Below are 24,537 nucleotides of genomic sequence, written 5' to 3'. Positions count from 1 at the left end.
GTGCCATTGCTACACTGACTGGTCGATAACTGAAGACTGTCAAACGGATGTTTATTGACCTGAAATAATGGGAATTAAGGCCGCATGACCCTAGTTTGCTGTATATATATAAAACATTGTGGTCTGAGGCCTGATATGCATTTGTAACACCGTGATATTGCTACAAATATGATAATCACTAGGTAAACAATCGATATCGAGGCATGAGCAATATTTACATAGCTTTTGCATGATCCTCTTTAAAGCAATAAACCTTTTGCATACAGAACGTTATCTTAAGTGTTCTTATGATCAAACACAAATATTTAGTCGCAACGTAAGTCATATGAAAAAGGTTTATCATAAAAGGATTGAACTGGCTATTCGCATGTAAGTTTAAGTCACTTTTTACAAGTTCTTATAACGTTTACTTTTATTTGTTAATCGGAATATAAAATTAAAATTTAGTATTGGTAAATATCTATGTATTCATTACTTAACAAGCATTTTTTGTAGATAGCTATTTTTTCTTAAAAACATTAGACCGGATTCATATTTAAGCATCACAACGTACATGAAAAAAAAACACATTTTTCTTCATTTTGATTTGTAGACTTTATGAAGACGTTATTAATGTTTGTTCAATTATTTTTTCAGTTAAGTTTCACAGTATTGTATTTCTTTTTATTTACATACATGTTAAATAAAAAAAGCGTAAATGTAAGGATCAAGTATAAAACAAAAGTGATTGCGAACTTGAAGGAGAGCAGAATTTTTGTTCCCGTGAGTTTGAAATTGGGGTGGTTACTTTTTTTCATTTACAGAATTTTGATACAAAATTCAATATTCCAGGGAAACCTCTCCTGGACCCTGTATCAATCAGTAATTACCTTTTTTTGAAAAAATAAAGAAATACAAATTTTGTAAAGGTCTCTTGCTATTTGAAGAGAAGTATGCACAAATTGCATGCCTACCTTTGTTACTTATAATGAGCAACAATGTCCATCAATTCCGTTATTATGTCTTTTACGTGCTTTTGAGTCATTACCAACAAAAAGAGTTATAAACAAAAACAAACGTTTTTCGTTCCACGATGGCGGCGTTTGTTTACATTTTGTAGAATACGACGCAGTTTTGATTCCCAGCCCTGATGGTGATGTCGTTAAAATAAGGCTATAATTTTGATGAATGATCCTGTTGTTTTGATAAATGGTGATGAAATTTTGATAGATGGTGCTTTTATTTTTTGTACATGATGGTGTTCTTTCTATAAATAATGATGCTTTTTTGCTATATGGTGTTGTTCTTTTTTAAAACAGTGATGCTATTTTGCTATAGGGTGATGTTCTTTCTAAATATAGTGATGCTTTTTTGCTATATGGTGTTATCTTTCTATAATCATTAATGCTTTTTTGCTATATGGTGTTGTTCTTTCTAAAAATAGTAATGCTTTTTGCTACATGGTGTTGTTCTTTCTAAAAATAGTGATGCTATTTTGCTTTATGGTGATGTTCTTTTAACAAATAGTGATGTTATTTTGTTGCATGGTGATGCAATTTCTACAAATGTTGATACCTTTTTGATACATGGTTCTATGAGTTTGTACATACGGATGATGTTCAATTATTTATAGATGACCTGGTTGTTAATCTGAACAGTTTGATATGGGTAAAACTGTTCTAACACCGTTATTTGAAAATGGCGTCAATTTTGTCGTCTGTCGTGTTTGGATATTTAACACAAAAAATATAAATAATAAAGTAGGGATACAAGAGACAAAACAATAAACCGAAGAAAATTTAATTAATTTAGGTGTTACAACAATTGGAGACAGGATACGACTCGGAGAGGTCGTGAATAAATACAACGGTATTGTAATAAACCCGTTTTCGCGATGCAAAATTTGTGTTGCAACAGGGTAGCTAGACAGACTATCCTGAGTATTATTCTCTTTCCAGGTCCTACCCTGACGTGTAATATCATTAGCTGTCCATTTTATTCTTAGTTATACTAATAGATATAGTTTATTGTTGACTGATCGATAAATTTAAGTTGGTTAGGTCTACTGAACAAAAAATGTGAAAAATAAACGAAAAATTTGTGAGCAAAATTTCAGATCATTCGCTCACTCCGTTTTTCCTCCATAATTTTTCTAATTGTGAAAAAATGACTAAAATTAAAAAGCGTTGAAACGCTTCTCAATCAAATCGGACTAGGAATACCAAACAAATACGGTTTTCATTTTTTTCTGTGTACATTTGCATATTTCGTTATAATCTTAGTTATATCTTTCTGTTTTAAAAGTCCTAGTTGATGTTCGTTAGAAAATCAAAATGTTGTGTTTTATAGGCTTTTTAAACTCAGTGGAGATCCTTTAAAATCAGGTAACCATGAGTTATTTGTGTTCAATACTTTGAAGTTTCTTTTTATAAAAACTGATGATTAAAGGTATTTGCTTCGCTCTAAAAGTCTTTGTTGTCGGCCAATTATTATGTTACAAATATAAAGTATTTAGTTACAAATATAATAGGCGCAATTTGCTGTTATTTCCTCCTATTTGTAAACATCGTCTGCTTTAGTAGAACTACCTCAAATGTTACTAAATGGCTTGATGATTCAATATAGTACGTTTTGCAGATACCACTTTTCTGATTTACTAACACCCCAGTTACACAGAGCCATCGGTGATTGATCGGTAGTTTTTTTGAACCGATGACAACGTATTTAACACCGATATCACCTATTGGTCACCTGTTTTCCACCTATCAACTGCTATTGGGAAAATATAAGTTTTATCGGTGAAAAATTACCGATTGGGATTTTTAAACATGTTTAAAATTCCCGATCGGTGAAAATATTTTACAAATAACCGACAGCAACCTATATCATGGGATATGCAAGCTTTAAATCACCGATATCGTATATCGGACAAAGATAACCAAATATGAATCACCGGCCATATCTGACGGAAAATGTTTAACAACTAATGACTAGCTATCAAACACCGATTAATCAGCGTTACGCCCGATTTAGCTCCGATTTACAAACGTTAAAAACCGAAAGTATTTCAGCATTTTTTTTTTTATCACCGATCCAAACCCGTTTGAGTTTGCTTTCTGTCACCGATGGCCGTTTCACAGAAAATCAGAAATAAAATCACGCATGACAACCGATCATAACAGCGACTAAATCTAAAATTAAATGACCGATTGGGGACCGACCGTCTGTGTAACTGGCCCTATTAATTCCATCACTGGCTGAAAAGCTTTATACAATAGTCTTGGTGTCTCATTTTACTCTTAAGCAAAGTGGCAACTCTGCCGATTTCATCTTTTACTTATCATGCATTGTTATTTTAGTCTTTATTTTTTCTGTAAAATTGTTTTAGTTATTTTTATTTTTATCTAAATTAAACTTTTGATTATATATAGAAGATATTTGTTTGTTTACGTGTTAGGTGAAACTTTTCACATCTCGTTATTTTTACAAACTGGTTTTGAAGTCCACGAGATGAAATAAAATAACAATTTACACAGCAAACAAACAAACTGTCTTTTTATTTTATGCTTAAATACATAAAATAAGACTAGAAATTTGAAAAACATAAATTTTTTGAAAGAATGTATTACGAACGCTCGGCAACATTATTGTAAAAGTGAAGGATAAAAAATGCTAATTTTCCCTCTTTAAAGAACATCATTTCCTCAGTTTAACGTTTTTTGTTAAGAATTTTTAAAGTTTCATAAAGTTTAAACTTTATTGTGTCTAAGGATTAATTTAATCATCAAATCAGCAATGAAGTATTTCCTTCATGAACAAAAAACCCTTACTGGCATGTTGGTGTCGTTATAAACTGTTTGATTTGATAAAGTATAGTGACTCATTTTTCAGCTAAAATGTTAAATGAAACTTTCTTTTCATAATGGACATTTTTGTGCGTGAAATTATAATTATAATCAAGTATTTTTGTCGAATTTTGTATTGTTAATGAAAGAGCATAATTATATTCTAACTCTGTTTTAAAATTCCCTGTGACTCGGTATTAACGAGCATATATTCAAGTAACTTTAAAAATTACCTGCAGACATTAATCTTCATTTTAATCAGGTGCTTTTGAAAAAGTTCAGAAGATGCGACAAAGCTTTTATCTCATCAAAGAGGCTTGGTCGTGTCACATAACATTAAAAATATATCTCTAAGTTGTTAACTTTAATAATTTGTATTGCATTAATTAATACTATAAAGCTTATTCAAACTACAGTTATGTCTTTAGATATCAAGTGTTAATAGCCAAAAGAAAAATTTTTGTTGTTGTTAAAGCTCACAAAGTGACATGGTGAGCTTTTTAGATCGCTTTTCGTCCGGTGTCCGCCTGTTGTCCGTCCGTAAACTTTTACTGTAAACGACATCTCCTCATAAACCGCTGAACCAATTTCACCCAAACTTCAAGATACATCAGGTCAATTTTATCTGAGGCTATTTTAAGCCTCTCACACGTCCAAATTTTGTTTGGCGTTAATTAGGGCGGCATCCATCACCCACCCTCAAATATCCTCAAGCAGAAGAGGGCAACCCCCCTCTCACATTCCCTGATAAAGGGCGGCGCCTAAAAATGTGATCATTTTTTATAACAATATTTCTCAAATGAATACACGTGTTTGGTGCCTAAATAGGGCAGTTTTTCACTATTTGAGACCTGAAAGGGTGTGGGTGAAAAAAACGTGACAAAACGTATATATGAGGTAAATGGTGAAAACCCAATAAGCTTGTGGTAAGATATTATCCATAAGAGCTAGATCTTAAATATTTAGCATGACACATCTCCTAATGAGTGACTACCAAGTTTGTCCAAATAAAAAAACGTGGGTCAAAAAAGGCCTCGCCAAGGGGGGCCATTGATTTTCCTTATGTGTACACATCTTTCAGAACTGTATGAACTTTGCGATATCAGCTTTAGATTTAGATTTTATATCTGCTTTTGTTTATAGTTTACAATATTACTTGTTCCTTGTCATGGAGAGTGTTTATATTCAGGTAGTCTACAATATATAATATTACCAAGAAATCTTACAAAAAAGGTGACAAGATAGGCAAAATAAACAGACAAGCCATTCAAACACGAACATTCAGTAATTATTTATTGCAAACGTTTCGGCTATATGCCTTCATCAGGCAAAACATAATAAAATTACCGGAAGCGACGTAATAACGGAACACGCGTAAAACGCGAGAAAAACGTTATGGCGTTTAGCGGCAAAAATATGATAACATGTAAAAACAAATATTTATGTTATAAATAAAGCTGGTACATGAATTAAAATGGATCAATATTGATACAGATGTCTATTATACAGTGTTAATAAAAATAAGATAATAGACAAACATATTAATATTTATTTAACACATTATATTATATATATAATACTTTATTATTTAGTCCATATGGAATCATAGTATTTCATTTATGGATCAAAAAATATTCTTTACATAACCGGTCCATATTGTTATCTATAATTTCTATAGGTAAAAATGAAACATCTGACAATGAACACTTATTTTCGGGTGATCCGAAATGGATCGCAACATGTGAAACAAGATTTACGTTACAATTTCGTATATCAAATCTATGTTTATTCTTTCTGCACGATACAGTTTGATAAGTTTGACCTACGAATTGCTTATTACAGCCTTTACATGTAATAAGGTAAATTACATTACGCGTAGTACAGTTAACATCATTATGTAAATTAAAAGAACGACCTGTGATGCTGCTATTAAATTGGGAACCAACAATTATATTGTTACAATATGAACATCTACTTCTTTAACATTGGCTAGATAAAAATGTGCGATCAAGTAAAGCACTTCTCATAAGATAATCTTGAATATTTTTAGGACGTCTATATGCTAAAATATGTTTGAACTTTGTATGTATATTTTAACGCTTTCTTTATCAGACAAAAGTAATAGATTCAAATATTTATTTAACATTTTTTTTAAGCAAGGAATATAATAACTTGTACAAAACAGGTGAGAAAACTATTTTTATGGTTATTTTGGAATCCCCTGATAACACATATTTTGAAAAAAACAACAACAACTTAAAATCATGCTGAAATGAGAAGTACAGAAATTGCACAGTATGTGTGATGTGTTTATGTTTGTACAAAAGGGACTTACATGATTAAATGACAGGGGCAAAAGAATTATAACTATCGCATGACTGGTCAATTGTTTACATCTGAAGGTTTTAAAGCAAGAAAAAATAAAAATATGTTTAAAAATTTCCAACGAGGGAAGCTGATATTTTTTTCTGAAGTTTATCAGCATAACCTTCTAACTTCATCGCAATGATCATATTTTTTTGAGAAATAACAACTTATGAAGAGAAGTTCTTATCGAAATAAGTTTGAAAAAAAAATTGAACCATGTTTTAATTATTTAGGTAGGGATACAAATCTGATGGTCAAATATCTATTGATGAATTAATCCAGGTTTCAATTTCATTATTAAAGTAAAAATAATTTCAAAAAAGAAAAATAATACATGTTAAGTATAAATTAAAATTAAAATGTACCCTTATATATTGTTGATATCCAAATGCTATGTTATTATGCAGTGGGTATATTATATGACTCATTGTTACATTATAATCGCTTTTAATAAGAAAATCCAATTGTTGTATTACAGCTTCATTTATTCTGATGTGAATTAAATGTAAAACAAGGATTTTGTTTTATTTTCAAAGTTTAAGTACAGTATCAATTCACCTTTCGTATGCTTTAAAGCCAGTTCATGCATCAATACATTATTTGTAAATAAAATACCATAATTTTGCTGGTCTCTATGAAATTTGTAGTAAGTTTAAAAGTGTATTTGAAACATGTCCTAAGATACAAACAAAAAATATTATACCAGTTTAGGCGCTCGATCGATTCGCCCACATGCAAAAGGGACGCTCTTATTTTCTAATGCTGATATTCAGGTGTGACTGTTCATTCAGATTTGACAGTAATACGATTCAAATGCTGAAATATTATCACCTTAAGTTTAATGCATTGTCTTTGTTAGCAGTCTGGTGTTTAAAGGTAGTAAATTAATCAATATAAAACACTATCAGAGAACAAAAAAAAATGATTTATTGTTAATTTTTATCAACTAAGGGTCTTTTTGAACGGTTAGTTAAATTTGAGCTAAACGTCAATTTCTTGTAGAGAAACGCTTAGAAAAAACAGAACCCCTCACAATCGTTATAAAAAAGATTTTACAATATTAACACGGTCAAGTCTGTGCCGATGCGAACTATTTCGGTGAGAAAGGCAAGATAATCTTTTATGTTGGAGAGATTTGAAGAAATTTTAAGACAATGATTTCCAACAGCTTGGTCTATGTGGTTGGGGTCCGACAAATCCATCAAGACCTTCTCAGAGGAAACATCTTTTCAAACTAAGTTTTTTATCACTTGGGTCATTTTACGAACTATTGTAATCGATTGGTGAAATCCATCTAAATCGATCTATTTGCATTAATAAATAAATATCGTCCCACGCATTAAAACCAATTTTTTTACAAATGTAAACCCAAGGTATGTTTTAGGTAATAAAATATGTGTCATTTAATTTATGACTTGTTTTCTTATTCTACCCAAAAGTTTCTATTTATCTCATACGAGTAAATATTTTACGTCTGCCACACCCTACTCTTAACTTTTCTGTACTTATCAGGTGAAGTATCCGTTGCTGATACACTACAATATTCTCGGCGGTTATTCCCTTATAAGTACAGAACAGTAAATAAATTAATTACAAATAAGGTAGCACTCCACACTAAATTTTAAGTCTGCGTCAGTGTTTTTAACCCAAAAGTCTGAAAATTTGACCCAAAAACAAAAAAAAACCCTTTTTGAAAAACTTTTAACACCCCGGGGGCCAATTTTACCCGCCCTTTACATTTTTTGCTTATAAAATAGTTTTTTTTGTAAACCCGGTTTTATTAAAATTTTGGACCTTTAAAAATTAAACATAATCTATTTACTACTTAAAAACTTTAAAAAACGTTTCTTGAGAAAATAAAAAAATAAAAAAATAAATATGCAACGGAAAATGAAAAATTTCACAGAATGGGTGTACATTATGCTGTAGCATATTGTTTTGTTATTTTCTCTATTTACTTATCAATGCATTTTAAATATAATTCTAAGTAGTAAGACTGAAATTAAATTTTATTTAAAAGCCCCAAATTTTGAAAAAACCCCGTTAAACAAAAACCTATTTATACAAGCAAAAATGTAAAGTCGGGTGATAATCCCTTCGAGTGTATGTCATAAATGAAAAAATTTTAAAAATTAATCCCTTCTCCAATAGTCATTTTTTAAGATGTTTTCCCATTGTTAAAAGCCCCCCGATTTTCCCGTGCCCGTGACCGAAAACACAACACATTTCGTTTCTCTGGCAAAAAAAATATCTTTTCCCGATACTTTCAATATTTAATCTACCTTCGAACTAATATTTAATCAGTTCAAACACGTGTATTTACTTGGACAATCGTTATTTAATTTTAAGTCAACATTTTTTTCCATACATTATATGATCAATGAAACATAAAAATAAAAAAAATCTCTGAATTTTTAATGAACCTAGGATTTACAGTATATTAAGAAGTATGAATAGAGATAACAAAACTGTTATTTACCTAAATTCATATTAAATATCCAGAGATTTTTTTATTGCAATATACTTCCATTTCTCTTTCATACGTTGGCTGTCCCACAAAGTCCCGACATGAAACGAAAAAGTCTGAACACAATGAACAAAACTAACTTTGCATAAGTGTATCTATACCAAATTTTAAATAAAACAAAAAACCGGGTTTTGGAAAAAAAAATTAAAAAAATCCCCCTTCCCAAATGGGTTTGGACACAGGGTTTTTTTATACCTCTTTTAGTGTCAAAGTTTTCACAGAAAATTTGTTTCAAAAGTGTAAACAACAACCCAAAAAATTTTTGCGCCCCGAAAACTTTTTATTTTAAAATTTTGGTAATTTCATTCTTTTTAAATAGTTTTCAAATCCTTCTTCAAATAACAAAGTTATGGGCTGGATACGATTTTGCTACAAGGTCATGCAGTGACCTTGACCTTCAAGGTAGCGACCCAAATGTTGCGCGCGACACATCGTCTCTATATGGTGATCATTTCTGTGAAAGAGTTTTAAAATCCGACTTCGAATAACGAAGGTATGGGCCGGACACAATTTTGCTGCAAGGTCATGCTGTTACCTTGACCTTCAAGGTAGCGACCCAAATGTTGTGCGCGACACATTGTCTCAAAATGATGATCATTTCTGTGAAATAGTTTTAAAATCCGACTTCAAATAACAAAGTTATTGGCCGGACACGATTTTGCTGCAAGGTCATGCTCTGACCTTGACCTTCAAGGTAGCGACCCAAATGTTGTGTGACTCGTCGTCTCAATATGGTGATCATTTCTGTGAAATAGTTTTAAAATCCGATTTCAAATTACAAAGTTATAGGCCGGACACGAATTCGGGACGTACGGACGGACCGACAACCCGACGACTATATGCTCCCCCGAAATTTTTCGGGACATCTATTACAAAAATGTTACAGCATTTAGACAGAGTTGTGCGAAGTAAAAAATAAAGAAATACGAAAAGAACTACAATGTTTTGCAAGCGTTATCGTACAAGTGTCCCAATACAAAATCTTAGAATTTTAAAATTGACAGTGCTGAGAATTTCAAAATATATGTGTATGTCTTGTTTAGGTAGGGGCTTGACATCAGATTATAAGTAGTCTCTGTTTTTTAACACAGACGAATATTTCATGCAAACAGAAGAAAATATTCCGGAACAAAATATTATACTGCTATTTTATAATGTCAGTATGGTTTGAACTGTGCTACATTGATTTTGAACATGTGCCATTCCCTTATAATACAATAAACAAACACATTTCTTTAAAAAAATAATATCGGAAGTACCGGATATACTATTATATGTTAACAATAAGTTTGTTTTTATCTTAAATCTTCTTTTTGTTTGTAATTATCTTGTTTTATCTCTTTTAGATCTAAAATTTGTGACATATAGATCTTGATACTCTAAGGAAGGAAAGACAGTTAAAATTGAATATTTCCATAATTTCCTTACAAACAACTTGTGTTTCCGATAACCGAATGGGGCATGTGGTTTCAAGTCGTCATAAGGAAAACTCTCAAGAACTGACACCGAAGCTGAAAAACATTGAAGTAAGTAGCAGAAGTAGAAGTAAATGTAGTAAAAACATATTCAATTGCAGTATACGTATCATTGCATTTGTTTAGAAAAAGTAGCACTAGCAGCAACAGTAGTAGCAGTTGCACTAATAATAGCTGTAGATGCAGTAGAACGATTTGTGTGACAAATTATTGATTCATTTGGTGCAATTTGAGATTATACTTAATTAATGTTTTATGCGCTTAAGACATTGAATAACTATGCAATACTGATGATATATATTGTTACGAAAATTATCTGTGCCATAGATAAAAGCTCCAAATTTCAAATGTTCAATATACGTTTGCATTCTAATAGTCATTGAACGCACTCAAATTTAAATCATATTAATTTTGCAGATTCAAGCATATGACCATAAAATTTTATATCTTAAGTACCATTTTGAGAACGTAGTAGTCTTGTGTTACATTTCAAATTTTGACCACATTTACATTTGAGTTTGTTAATTCATAATGTGGCCTCACATCTGGTACATGATCAAATAAATGTCTTCTGCAAGAGATTTCTGATGTGTGATATAGGGTCAACATGACCCGACCTTCTGTATATTTATGTCTATTTATTTGCTACTCAATAAAGATCCATTTTTGTTGCAATAAATTCTTCTAGATAAATTAATCATTTAAAAGGCTAAAATATCCTAACCGTATCTTTATTATTTTAACACTTTTTGAAAGACAGGCATGCTTAATCCAACGGCAAAGAGAATTTCAAAATTGAAATAAATAACCGCTGAAGATTTTAATACTAGAATTGATGATGTGACTATACTGTGACTATATATTTTTCTTCTTTATCTAGTAGTCACGTAAAACAACAATGACCGTATCCCTCAGAGGGAGAGCATGATGAAGTTTTGTAATAAAATTAATAAATGTTTGTCTTTCCTTTATCTCACGTGTCATAATGGTACATTTTATTATGCAAATTGCTTTATCAACTGCCCAATAACACTTTATTGATAACGAGATCAATGACAATACATATATCTTTGAAAAATAAAACAAACAAAAAATAATTTGAATAAAAATGTTAACATTTTTAAATGTAAACATTTTTAAACAATATTGTAAAAAAGAATATCGTTTTATTTAAAATGAAAGGCCGCCGGCCAAAAATACGTAAAATAAATGATCAACTATTTGACATTGTAGTGTATTTATATAGTAGTATACATGTATATTATGACAATGCTGAAAGAAAATGAATTATAAGAGAAAATGTATAACAATAGAATATATATTTTACAGAGGTCCTTTTAATTTTTTATATCATGCCTTATAACTGAGGCTCTCTAATTTTGAGTGCAATGAATAAATTCTCAGTGAATAGATACCATCATTTCTATTGTCCGACATACTTGTTATAAATTAAATGTTCGCTGATTACTCTAGGTGTTCATTCGGTATCAAAATGTCTCTCTCTCAGTTCATTATACATTAGGCCTATTAAAAGAATTCAACTGCGTAAACATTTCTTTAATGACAAATCTGGCAGAATCTAAATCTCAATCTATTTTCACATGACGTCCATTTTCTATCCTAAGGGAGAGGCAAGAGAAGCAAAATTTAACAGTGTGTGATTTTATTTATAATTTAGCGATATAGACACATATCGTTTAGAATTTATCGCACTTTAGTTCAGTTTATACGTAATGTCTTAGGAGATGAGTTATTAACTCCTAGTTTTGATTCTTGAGCTAGACGTAAATTGGTTAAAAATATTAGGTTCTCCAAGAAATCCACACAAAGCCAAATGAATTTTAGAAAAACACGAAATAGTTTGTAAATCCGGTATTATTCGCGCTGTTTTAGGTTTCGAATTGATTGCGTCGCGTATTCATTATGTCGCATAAATTTTATACCATTTAATACATTATACAACAATTATATTTAGTAACAAAATAGTCTAAAGTTTAATAATGTATTCAAAATAATTCGTTTGTGCAATATTTTATGTCCAAAATTGTAAAGATATAACATGTATAAAGGTTTTTTGACACATTTTTCCCAATTACTTTTTTTCTCAGAATAAAACCAACACAAAAAAGCTAAAATTTGCCCTATACTTTATGCACTTTACAAAAATAGTTTAAATAATAATAGATTAACGTGAAACCAGCGATCAACGTGCAATTTTCCCAATGTAGTTCAAGTATTATAAAAAAGTATATAACACCTTTTTAAAAAACAAGAAACGTTTTATCAAATATTCTTTAAACGAACAATAACCAAATAAGACAAAGGATAACAAAAACTTTCCACAATTAATCAGTTATGTTGGTACATGAAATCAAAAACTGTCACTAAATGGAGTGACATTGAAAGTATCTTTTCTATGAATAACTTCGGAACAGTATGGAAATTAATGCAATAGAAACATCGTACCCTGTTACATTGCGGAAATAAGATACATAATTTTGCGAATTTAAATTTCTGACCCTGCCGTCGAAAATTCATGAATCCGCAAAATAATGTGAGACTGGGTTTTCGCGAAATAAAGATCACACGAATATAAAGTGATTTACAGTAAATGGGTAACCCAAGTTATGCGACCGGAATTGTCACGGCGTCAACGCATAATATTGCATTGTCTCAACTATTTGTTAGTTGGTAAAGTTTTTGCCATTATTTAATATATTTAGACACATAACTAATATATAAAGTCATTCTACCACATCTGCTAAATGCTAGAAAGTTAGTTACATTTTGATGTAAGCAAGCCATCCTGTAACAGAACCGATAACGAACATCTTCTTTTTTCGAACATTGTTGATGACCCAATATTTCTATTAAGTAAGAATTTGTTTAACAATCGAGTGTTTCGTGGTGTTCAAAGAATCCATAATATTTTTGATGACGAAGTACAATATTTGCTGCCTTAATATCTTGAAAGGACACAATTTCTTTAGTTCTTGACCACGACAATTAAGATCTGAGAAAGGCTTCTAAATATTTGTAAAACGAGGCTACATCAAGCCTCTTTCCTTTATATGTCCAATTCACACAATGTTTAGTGGTCACCCTTTTTGGAATATAACGATTAAGGCTCCCAAGTTTACAATTTTTTGTAAACGTTGACACGATTGCTAAGAACCGAAACGATACCGTTTAAACGGTGGTACTTATTTGTACTATACTACGCCATGTATTCAAGTCTCCAAATGATCACTTACTTTTTATTTACAAATAATTAATTGTTCAGGGCTCATCACGATTGAGTCCACCAGGTACGTATGTTAATATACGTACCTGAGTCCACACACATTTTCTGCATTGTATCCTCATTTCGTTCTTTTGCAAGATCAAAGAAAAATCAACTTTACCAATGTATTATGTCACGCTTAATGCACGGTAATGCTGTGTGGAGGGTTGTAAATATCTATTTTCCGTATTTTACTTTGGAATAAACCAATTACAACTGATAGAATTAATGATTATAGACAATGATTAAGATATTTTGTAGGACAATATGGTCATTTCGATTAAACGGTAAAAATTATCGTAAACGTTTTCGACTGAAAATCGAAACAAATCCGTTTAAACGTGTAACCGTGGAGGCCTTAATAACGATTTTAGATATTTATAAGTTCAGCCTCATGTCAGTTTCATAACAAAAGTCTCTTACGTTTATTTGTATTTTCATCAACAGTTTCGGCCACAGTTAACACATCATCAGCAAACATCAACACACATATGTCGGTTATGACTTTTGTTATAAATATACCATTTTCGCACTTTAATATCATGTTATATATCAAGTCATTTTAAAAGAAACAATATCATTATCGAACTAACGCGGCCTTGCTTGTTACACCTTTCACACTGGAAAAACTCAGTTAAGCCCCCTTTCAATACATTATCTCAATCAAGTGATTATATATTGATTGAAAAACTGCAAGTACATTACTATCCTCCTTTATACCTTTCCGTATAAGACTGTCTCGGAGCTTCGAATGTATAGAGTTGTCATACGCCTTCATACAGTCTATATAAACATAAAAGCGAGTTAATCTATTTGCAAATATGAACAAACATTAACAAATCTATTTTGTAAAATATGCAATTGATAATGTCATTAATTATACTTAATTTTATCATCAAAAGACACTTATCGTTTGCTGTAATATCAATGACAGATAATACATGATTCTGCTACTTAAACTGAAATGAAAGCACATCAATACAAAAGAGAGGATAACATAAAAATATGAAATTCAAATTTAAAATTGGCTGATCTTTACGAATAAAAGCAACAAAATTCTATTCAAATTAGAACAAAATATCACAGTTGTTCACTCAAATTTTGTTTTGTACCAGAAGACAAGGAGGCTCATAAAATTATTTTTGTTCAACGTATATATTACATCAACGTTTTTCAAATTGAAATAAAAGTTCAATTGCGGTCGCATTATAAACTACTTCAGAAAAATATATGATTAAAGATCATAACACTGTCTTACATTACCACTCTTAAAGTCTGAATAAATGAACAAAAAACACACACTTCCAAGTATGTTTTGGATTTCTAAATTACATGGAAATCTTTACAATGACATATTTATTGCTATATATATAGTCTGTCCAACTAAAGTTGAATATTCCATTTATTATAAAATATAATATGTCAGGAGAATGACTGCCTAGATGTTATTTAATCTAAAGAAAGAATCTAGAACCAATGTCCAAAATTAGGAAATTGGGCATCACCGCCTGAAATAAAATTGAAATATTCTCAGTTGGAAAACTAGCGTATAAATGTTTAGTTAACACTATTTTTTAGGTATTTTTTTATCTTTTTTGTAACTCAAATCCATATATCCCTTTTAACAACAAACTCTGATTATCATTTACACCCAAACCAAAGAGCTCTGATCAACAATACTAGACACCTGGCGAGCCCAAGCTCTAAATAATTTATGATCAAACAAAACAATAAAGTCACTATAAAATGAAGAACACACATACAGTAAAGACTGTGTTAGCGACCCCTGTATATAGCGACGTTCTGTCTTTAGTGACCATATTTAGGTGCGCCGAACAGTATTAACTATATAAATGGTCTGTATATAGCGACTCCCTGTCTAGTTTCTACAACGACCATGATTTAGTGTCTCAATTTACGGTATATAAGCTGTGCAAAGATACTTTTGCAAGGGGAGTAACTCAAATAGAATTACCAAAAAATTAATAGTTTTTAAGAAATTAACATTGAAGCAAATCTGATGCATAATTGGGCTTTAAAGAAATAAGAAAGTGAAAACAAAAGATGAGTGAAGCAAGGCAAAAATGAAAGTTAAGTATATAAGAAGGTAATGTGTACATAAAAAGTTTAACTTAAGGTTTCAAACAAATTAAACATCATTTCCTCCCAAATTTTCTTAATAAATGTACATCAATACAGAATTCTAAACCCTAATTTATTTTTATTCTACTGTATGTGTTTTATTGTAGATTGTGTATCTTATTAGTAAAATAAATTAAAACATTTTTTTTTCAACGATAAAGTCTTGTTGAAATCAATCCAGCAATTGAAAAAAATAGCAATATTGCTGTAAATGCATACTGCACAACTAATCAAGGGCCATAAAACACGAGAACAAAGATCAACAAGGCAAAAGCAACATTTACAGGACGCAGCCGCTGAAACACCCAAGCCACCACAGCATGGCACTTAGAAGGCATCAAACCAAAACCGGGATAACTCTATCTGGTAGGGTCTGACAGGAACAAGGCGATAATATGCGCATATCCCCTTGGTATTGATTGTTACAATAAAGTTTGATTTTTTTTGTAATTTGAATTTCAGCTAGTAGTTGAAGAGAAGTAGTGCAGAAACGATTATTGCTCTATATGCATAATGCATAACTAATCAAGGGCCATACTCTATAGTGAAGATTCTAAACGGAACAAGGCGGCGATATGCGCATCTCCTCTTGGTATTTATGGTTCCCATAAAGTTTCGTTGAATTCTAGTCAGTAGTTGCAGACAAGTAGCACGAAAACAAAACTCAAACGGACGGACGGAAAACACCAAAACAAAATCCTTTTCCCGATTCAATGGAGGGGGGTTAAAAAGTATATTTATCGGCCAAGAACATGAACTATCATTTGCTTCTGAATCGTTGGACTTTCTTAAGGGATTCTTAATTTCTTTGTTTTATTTACATCATCGTTGTTTGTGCCATGTGGAGGGAGGCCGTAAAAGTCAATCATATGTCATAGTTCCTAGAAGTTCGATCAGCAGGACATTTTTTTGTGTTTGTGATATTTTGAGTTCTTACATTTTGGCCTTTTCTAGTAGGATGGTTCCAATATTTGTACTTAAACACTGTTGAATCAACCTAAAAAGTTTTTAGGTAAAAACATGTTGCCTGTTTTTTGTTTGTTTTTTTTTTTGTTTTTTTTTTTTTTTTGTTTTTTTTTTTTTTTGTTTTTTTTTGTTTTGTTTTTTTTCTTTGGTATTTTTAAGTTGTCATGTGACGTCTTATCTGTGATATGAAGGCTTCATAACCTGTAACTGTTTTTCAAAATTCCATTTTGTTTAGTTCAGCCCACTATTTCCCCATTTGGGACACACGCTTTCTATTACTTGGGGAGGGACCATTCGCCGCTTTTCATTTAATGGAACATTGAAGGTTCAATAATAACCGCCTTATGAACGCATCTGCAGTCATTCCAGAATACTAGATTTGTGTTTGGAGTCAATGAATATGTTCACACATAACAAAATAATATTCCTAACAGAAATATGAAACGCCGAAATGATGCTCATCAAGGCCATCAAAAAGAAGTTGGATATAGTTATTAAATTATTTCTTTCTTGAAGTGCATTTCCTTTTGTCTGTAGTCCATCACGAAGATTTTTATCATGCAATATAGATAACAATTTCACCTGCAATATTAAGAGTAAGAGATGGTAAGAAAATATTTACTTTTAAACTATGAATTGTTGCTTTTTTCTCTTTCGAATGACGGAATATTTCTTTCTTTCTAGGTGACTTCTATACAATTGATTGCTAGAAGAAAGCGTGTTATCTTTGCTTAAAGTAATACAATATCAAAACAAAATATACATGTTAAAATAAGTAACATTTTTCATCAACTCAAACTGTCATTGTAGGAAATAAACAATGATGTAAAAGGCAACAAAAAATAAGTGACACTTGGCCATTCAATGCAAAGGTCTTGTTATAAATACATGCTCAAGTGTCGAATTATAATAATGCATGGATATAAAAATGTATTTGTGAGATGTTGATAGGACTATTACTGGTCGTATCTGTAGGACAAAAAAAACCTGGACAGGTGAGAGTTACTGGTATATGTAGTGATTATCGGTTAAAACATAAATTCAGCTTTTATTTTGCGCACTTCCTTTGCATGATTCAAGATACCAGAACCAACAAATTGTAATCACCGAATCTCACATCCAATCCGGTAAAGATGCCTGCAAAATGCAGAAAATTGACATAAATTGGTTACTTCAAAAGAAAACGAAAAGTAAGAAAGTCGTTATAAAAGAAATTAAATGCGCATAAAGAGGTTTACAGGGATCAAGAAATGAATCAGAAATGTAGAAAATCTAAAAGCTGAGATTCAAAATGCCTTAATGGCAATTCATTTTCATTTATTTATATGAAAATTATACCTAAGAAGAACAAATTTTATTAATGTAAACATTAATTACAAAGAACGAAAATCAAAAACCAAAAAGTACATAAACTGAACCATCTATATTTTTTTTTATCTTACTATAACCTAAGATTCAGGGTGAGCTATTGGTATCAAAGGGGAAATGCTAAAATTTTAATTTGCTCATATCATTTCAATTGGCACCTTAAATGGATCAACAGAGCTAAAAAGAGAAATAAAACTTAAAATATTTTTCTACTAATATTATTGATGAATAACTTTTAGGTGCCCCTAGAGATACAAAATCTCTTCTACTGAACAAATTGATGTAAGATTACCAAACTTCATCTGTATTCTCAAGTGGTCTTTTATCAAATTTGCTCATATTTATTTGATTGGCCCGTTTTAGGGACCGCTTACGCTATAAAAGAAAAAACAAACATCTTCTTCTACTGAATTAATTTGATGAATGGATTATAACAAAATGTTGTCTATTGCATTCTTAAAGGTTTTTTATCAAGTTTGATTTGATAGACCCAAGGTTTAAGGAGCTGAAAATAGAAAAGAGCTGTAAATATCTTCTACTGACCTGATGAATAGATAATTTGTTTAAAGCTTTCTTTAATGTTTTTTTCTTTCTTCTTTTTTCAAGTTTGCTATATTAATGTGATCGGTCTCTTTTAGGGACCTTAAGACCCTAAAATAGAAAAAGAAAAACACTTTTAATAGCTTCTACTAAAATAATTGACGGGTGACCAGAAAGGCTTGTCTATAGCTGTCTTAGAAAAAGAAAAATCAGTGTCGGGAAACTATATAACTACAGGGGCAAGTTGAAGTTGTACTGTTTTTGCCTTTCGGCAAATTGAAAATCTGAAAAATAAAACAGCTTTTTCTAGTGAGCGATACAGGACCATCATGGCCCTTCTCTTTTTATTTCCATTTTCGCCTGCATTGAATTACAAGCTTATTTCATATTTTGTATTCACCAACATTACAAAATTGTGTCTAATCAAACTGAATCAAAATCAAAATATCATCTTTTGAATTACCCTTACATGCCTTCATAATCGGACCTAAGGTTTATGTATTTGAGTGTATATTTTTTTTAATTTCATGCGTTTCTTTGTATTTACTTCAATCTTTTGCCGATGCAACTAAAGTTATATTGCCTGATCCAATTCTAGTGGAACAAGTGGTAGTAGTCCTAACCGTAGAGGAAAAGAAAGTAATAGTAGCGGTAGTTTTTTGTTTGTTTGGATTTTTACGGCACGTCAACACATAACTGGCCATATCGTGCCGAATGCTATAATAGGCTTAAAATATTATGTAAAAAATTGTAAATGACAATAGAAATTAGCCAATTAGATCCTAGAATACAAGTTTATCTCTTCTAAATAATCAATTATTTTTTTTGATGGAATTGTATTAAAAAGTTCTTTGAGTGAATTTACAGAACAAAATCTATTACGGGCCTGTGAAAAATCATGAAATTCAAGAAGAAAATGCTTGACAGTAAAATTTTCATTACAACCTACACAGAAAGGGGCATTGTCATTTGTGAGGAGATAAGAGTGGGTAATTTTAGTGTGTCCAATTCGGCATCGAAGAAGAACTGTTTGATCACGGCGGTTTGACAGAGATAGAGATGGTGACATATCAAGAGATGGGTTTATATCGTGAAGTTTATTAAAAACGGCATTGTCCAAATTTGCTTTCCATTCAGCTGATACGAGTTTATTTATAGCCGGTCTAAAATCACAAGCAGGTAACAATATGTCAGTTTTTTGAAAATTTAATGATTGTTTAGCTAAAGCATCTACTTTTTCATTTCCTCGTATTCCTACATGGCTTGGAATCCAATATAATTTAATATATTTTGTTTTTAGTATATCATGAAATCGTAAAAGAAGTTTCTTTACCATGATATTGTCAGATTTTTTATTTTTAATGGATATTAAAACAGAAAGCAAGTCAGAAAATATCACAAATTTATCGTGGGTATGCTGTGCTATGTATGACAATGCTAAATCGATAGCTTTTGCTTCAGCAGTAAAAATTGATGCATTATCTGGTAACCTCATACTAGATGTAAAATTATTTTCAAACACAGCCGAACCTTCTTTGCAACCTTCTTTTGAACCGTCCGTATAAATATGTATAAAATCTTCATGTTCTTCCTTAATTGCTAGAAACTTCTCTTTGAAATATTCAGGTGAATTTGATGCCTTTTTTATATTTGAAAGGTTAATATTTATTTCCGGGGAATTATAAGTTCAAGGTGGAACATCCTCATCGTCATTTTGAAGGATACTGTCTGGATTAATTTTAAGTTTATCTAAATCAACTTTTAAACGAAGGCCTAGTGGTTTAATTTCCTTTGGTTTGTTAACAAATTTTTCAGTATAACATGGTTTGAAAATAATATTTTTAGCTGGATTTTAGATGGTAGTTTTAATAGAAGAAGTAAAAACAGTGGCAGCATTGACAGTAGAAGTAATTGTAGTTGTAAAGTGGTGGATATTGTGATGGTTGTTTTAGTAGTAAGAGACACATGTGTAGTACTAGCAGAGTTGGCATATATAGAAATGATAGTGGCTATTGTAGTAGAAGTGGTTGTAAAAGAAGTCGTTGATGTGTTTGATGTGAGAGCAACTTCAGTAGTTGTGTTAGTGATAGACTTGGTTTGTTTAAGTGGTGTTACATATTAATGTTTTCATAATGAATGTTCATAATCAACAATCAGGTGGACATTCAAATATGTCCAATGTTGGACTTAACAATAAGCATCAGTTCAACATTCAATCTAAGGAAGATATCCTCCTTTAAACATAATGAATACTGTGCTCGAAAAACCTTAATAAATTAGACTTTCAAAATGACAAATGGTAACCTAGACAGTCGAAATTCAGCTTAACATTCGGTCTTAGTAAAATATACTTTTTATCATAATGAATATTGTGCTAGACAATCCACGACAATAACAATAACACGCCCGGTAAACTGTCGCTCCACTTCAAAATTGTGGTGTACGGTAAAACGAGCGAACGGTGCGATGCGATCAACATCGAACCTTTTGCTCCATCTCTCGCCCTTTCGCTCCACTACTTTCGAAAAATATCGATTTACAAATTTAAGAAATCCTTCAGGAGTAATTTATTTTGCACGAAGGACAAGTTCTTATTACGGGTTGATAATTTACTAATACACTTTTTCAAGAAATCCGAAAGGTATGGCATTTCTATGGTTGGGAAGTTCAATTTTCTACAAATCATCGTTCGCTTCGTCAGGGAGAAAAGTTCTCCCGGGCTTAATATAATTTTCTTTTTGTTACAGCTTAGATCATTGTAAGCCTAAATAAATCCTACACGGTACTACATTTTTCGTTTTTCGAAAAAATACAACTTAAATAAATAACGAGACAAAAACATAAACAATACTTACAATTAGGCGTTTAAATCGGCCTTCCGCTCTATCTCGGAAATGCCGTTCGCTCGTTTTACCGTACATCACAATTTTGAAGTGGAGCGACAGTTTGCCAGGCGTGTATAATGAAAATTAAGCAAGGTTATTTCAAATGTCGATGTACACAATTGACATTCAGTTTAAAAATCAATCTTTCTTTTAAGTTAATGAGATAAGCCGGATTCAAAATTACATGTAATGGGCTAGACAACCGACACGCAGCTCTACATTCGATCCGGTTTTTTCATGAATAATGTTGAACTAGACAATCAACAATCAGCTAAATATTCAATTTTTGTAACTTTAATTCAAATTTAAAATTGAGCTACACAATAAACGTTTATCTCAACATTTAATTATTGTTGCTTTTCAATATCATTCCAAGTGTATATTTTGCTCCGTAAAAACAATGACATAGACATTCAAAATATTCAATGGTGAGCTATAAATCAACATTCAGCTTACCATTCGATATCCGTGAGTTAAAAATATAATTTTTAAAAGAATGCTATGTTGACAATCAACGGTCAGCTTAACGGTCAGCTTTACATTCAACGAAAAGGTTGGAGCTATTGTCATGACACTTAAGGTAGACCATGGGTAATGGGCACCATAAGGAACTGTAAAATTGACAACACAGGTGCAGGCTCGGTTTGATTTAGCCTGTTCATGGACGGTACTAGAAAGTACAAGTTAGCATCTACGCCCCCTAGCACCGGCTTAAGCAGAATTCAACTTTTAGCACGAACTGGTACAATTTTGAATTTTTAAACATCCGCAGATGAGTTCATATGACGGTTATCGTGGAACCTTCAATGTGACATGAAAAGCGGCAAACCCTTTTCTCTTCCATAAGGGATCAGAGAGAGACGTGAATAATGTAAAAGGAAAGAAAGGAAAAAAGTTGCCCCTTCTTGGGTTTGAACCCACGCCCCTCATTTTCAATGTAGTTGGCAAGCGATTCTAGCCTTTTTGAATACTCCTCTAAGTGGAGGTAATGCATTACCCATGGTGTCCCTTAAGCCGTTTTTAAGCCGTTTTATCATTTTTACCTTTTATCATTTTATTTTAACAATGACTTCACGTGAACAACAATAAAATAAAGGCATCTAGAATTTGTTTGTTACATAATTTGACGTTTCGAGTAAGCAATAATTATTCATCAAACAAATACTTATATAAAACAGAATGAACTATATCAGTAACGTCTTACCGTCTGTAAATATTTCAATTTTTAGAAACAGACATTTCTTTTTGAAAATAAAATATTTTCTAAAATGTTTAAACTCTACACACTATTAAAGGTCAAAAAATGAATATAAAGTGTCTTGAAAAAAGAAACTGGCAGTTGTTTTAAGAAAGGATCAACATTATTTGATCTGTTATAGGGAATGCATCTTCCAATATTCTGTACCTTCTTTTTATGCAAATTAGACAGTTTCATTAAGAACTTCAAAGATCAAAATACATTTCTGTGATACAATTATGTTACTCAACAATAAGCATAGTATTGCGTTAAAAATTGCCCCCGCCCCGGGGGTGGAGGTCACAAGTTTTTCTAACAAAAAATATGTATATAGTTAAAACTTTTAAAATTTTCATATCTGAATTGACACATGCAAAGTTTGATTTTTGCTATAAAACACTATGAAAGGAACTCTACTAAGATTGTTCAAATTATAGCTCTGGGGTAAAAACTGACCCTGCCCCGGGGGTCATTGATTGACATTATGTACATATTTTAAAAACATTTTTAAAAAACCTTCTTGTCTGAAGATAGGAGGGTTACAGCTCGATAGCTGGTTTATAATATCATGTCTAGGTCCTTTATCACACTGTTGTTTAAACTTTGCGCCATAGTATCAAATTTTGCCCTGCCCCGTTGGGGGGTCATAGGTTTTAATTATATTTACCTTGTATATTATAGTTAAAACTTAAAAAATCTTCTTCATTTTATTTACAGAGACTTAAGGTTAGTTTTTTGGGATGAAACTTTTGTAGTGAATCTCTTCAAAGATTGTTAAATTATAGCCCTGGGGTTGAAATTGGCCCTATCCAATTGGTCATTGATTTTCATTATGTACATATAGTAAAAACTTTAAAAAGTCGTCTTGTCTGAAGGTACACGGCTAAGAGCTGTGCTATTTGTTGTATTATGTCATTTATAAGTCCTCCCCCAAAGATGTTAACATTATGCCTCTAGTGTCAAAAATTGGCCCCGCCCCGGTGAGGTCATTGGTTTCCGCTATAAAAGTAAAAAAAAACTTAAACTCTCTTCTTCTCAAAATTGACAAAATCTAGACGTAAGATATTTGGCATGAAATATTGTGTAGTAAACCTCTACCAAGATTGTTCAAATAGTCCTGGGGTAAAACTTGGCCTTACCCCCGGGGTCATTGATTTGAATTCAGTACATATAGTAAAAACAGAAACTAAAAATATATTTTCTGAATAGGAGTAAGCTAGAGCTTAGGTATTCGACATGAAATATTGTCTAGTAGACCTGTATCAAGATTGTTTGAATTCAACCCTTATATCATACTATTACCCTGCCCAAGGGGACACGGTGATCTACTTTCTTGTCCTTTGATGTTCAGCAATGAGATTTGGGCCATGTAAACAGTTTGAGATGTAATATAAGATTTAAATATCAGCAAACGTAGATTTTGACAAGTGACCTTTTTTGGTCCTCGATGTATAGCTTTGAAATTTGGACCATGTGCACAATTTTAGATATAAAATTGAACATTGGTATCAGCTGACCTATATTTTGATGAAGTGTGTTACTTGTCCTTTGATAAACAGCAATTAAATATGCACTGTTTTAGATGTAAAATTGAGCTTGATATCAGCTAACCTAGATTATTATGATGTGGCCCTTTTGGCTTTTTATGTACAAATCTGACCCTTTGACTGTGCACAATTTAAGGTGTAGAACTTAAATCTGATGTCACATGCCCTACAATTTAAACTAATGACCAACTTGTGTTTATGTAAAGCTATGAAATTAAAACAAGTATACAGTATTACATGTTTGTTCACAAACTTTAATAAGCGGAGCTATAACTTTGTTTTTCAGGTAAACGAAGTCAGAAGAAAGGCAAAAGAACCTTCATTTTTTGATGCCGATGATGTTGATGTCCCATTTGATAAAGGGGCGCCTAAGGTA

General features: G+C 31.5%; 1 long non-coding RNA gene across 1 annotated transcript; it reads left to right on the top strand.

Annotated features, from left to right (window-relative positions):
• Window positions 1-257: 257 nt before the first annotated feature.
• On the top strand, window positions 258-24,537 carry LOC132758014 (uncharacterized). The gene is made up of 3 exons (XR_009629525.1): window positions 258-369; window positions 10,065-10,244; window positions 24,448-24,537. It is a non-coding gene; the product is annotated as an uncharacterized LOC132758014 (long non-coding RNA).

This window comes from Ruditapes philippinarum, unplaced genomic scaffold, assembly GCF_026571515.1.
Source record: "Ruditapes philippinarum isolate M1 unplaced genomic scaffold, ASM2657151v2 ctg5667_1_1_1_1, whole genome shotgun sequence".
In the NCBI taxonomy this organism is placed as follows: domain Eukaryota; kingdom Metazoa; phylum Mollusca; class Bivalvia; order Venerida; family Veneridae; genus Ruditapes; species Ruditapes philippinarum.
Note: the sequence above shows the minus strand (reverse complement) of the source record. Positions and strands in the feature narration are given on the sequence as shown.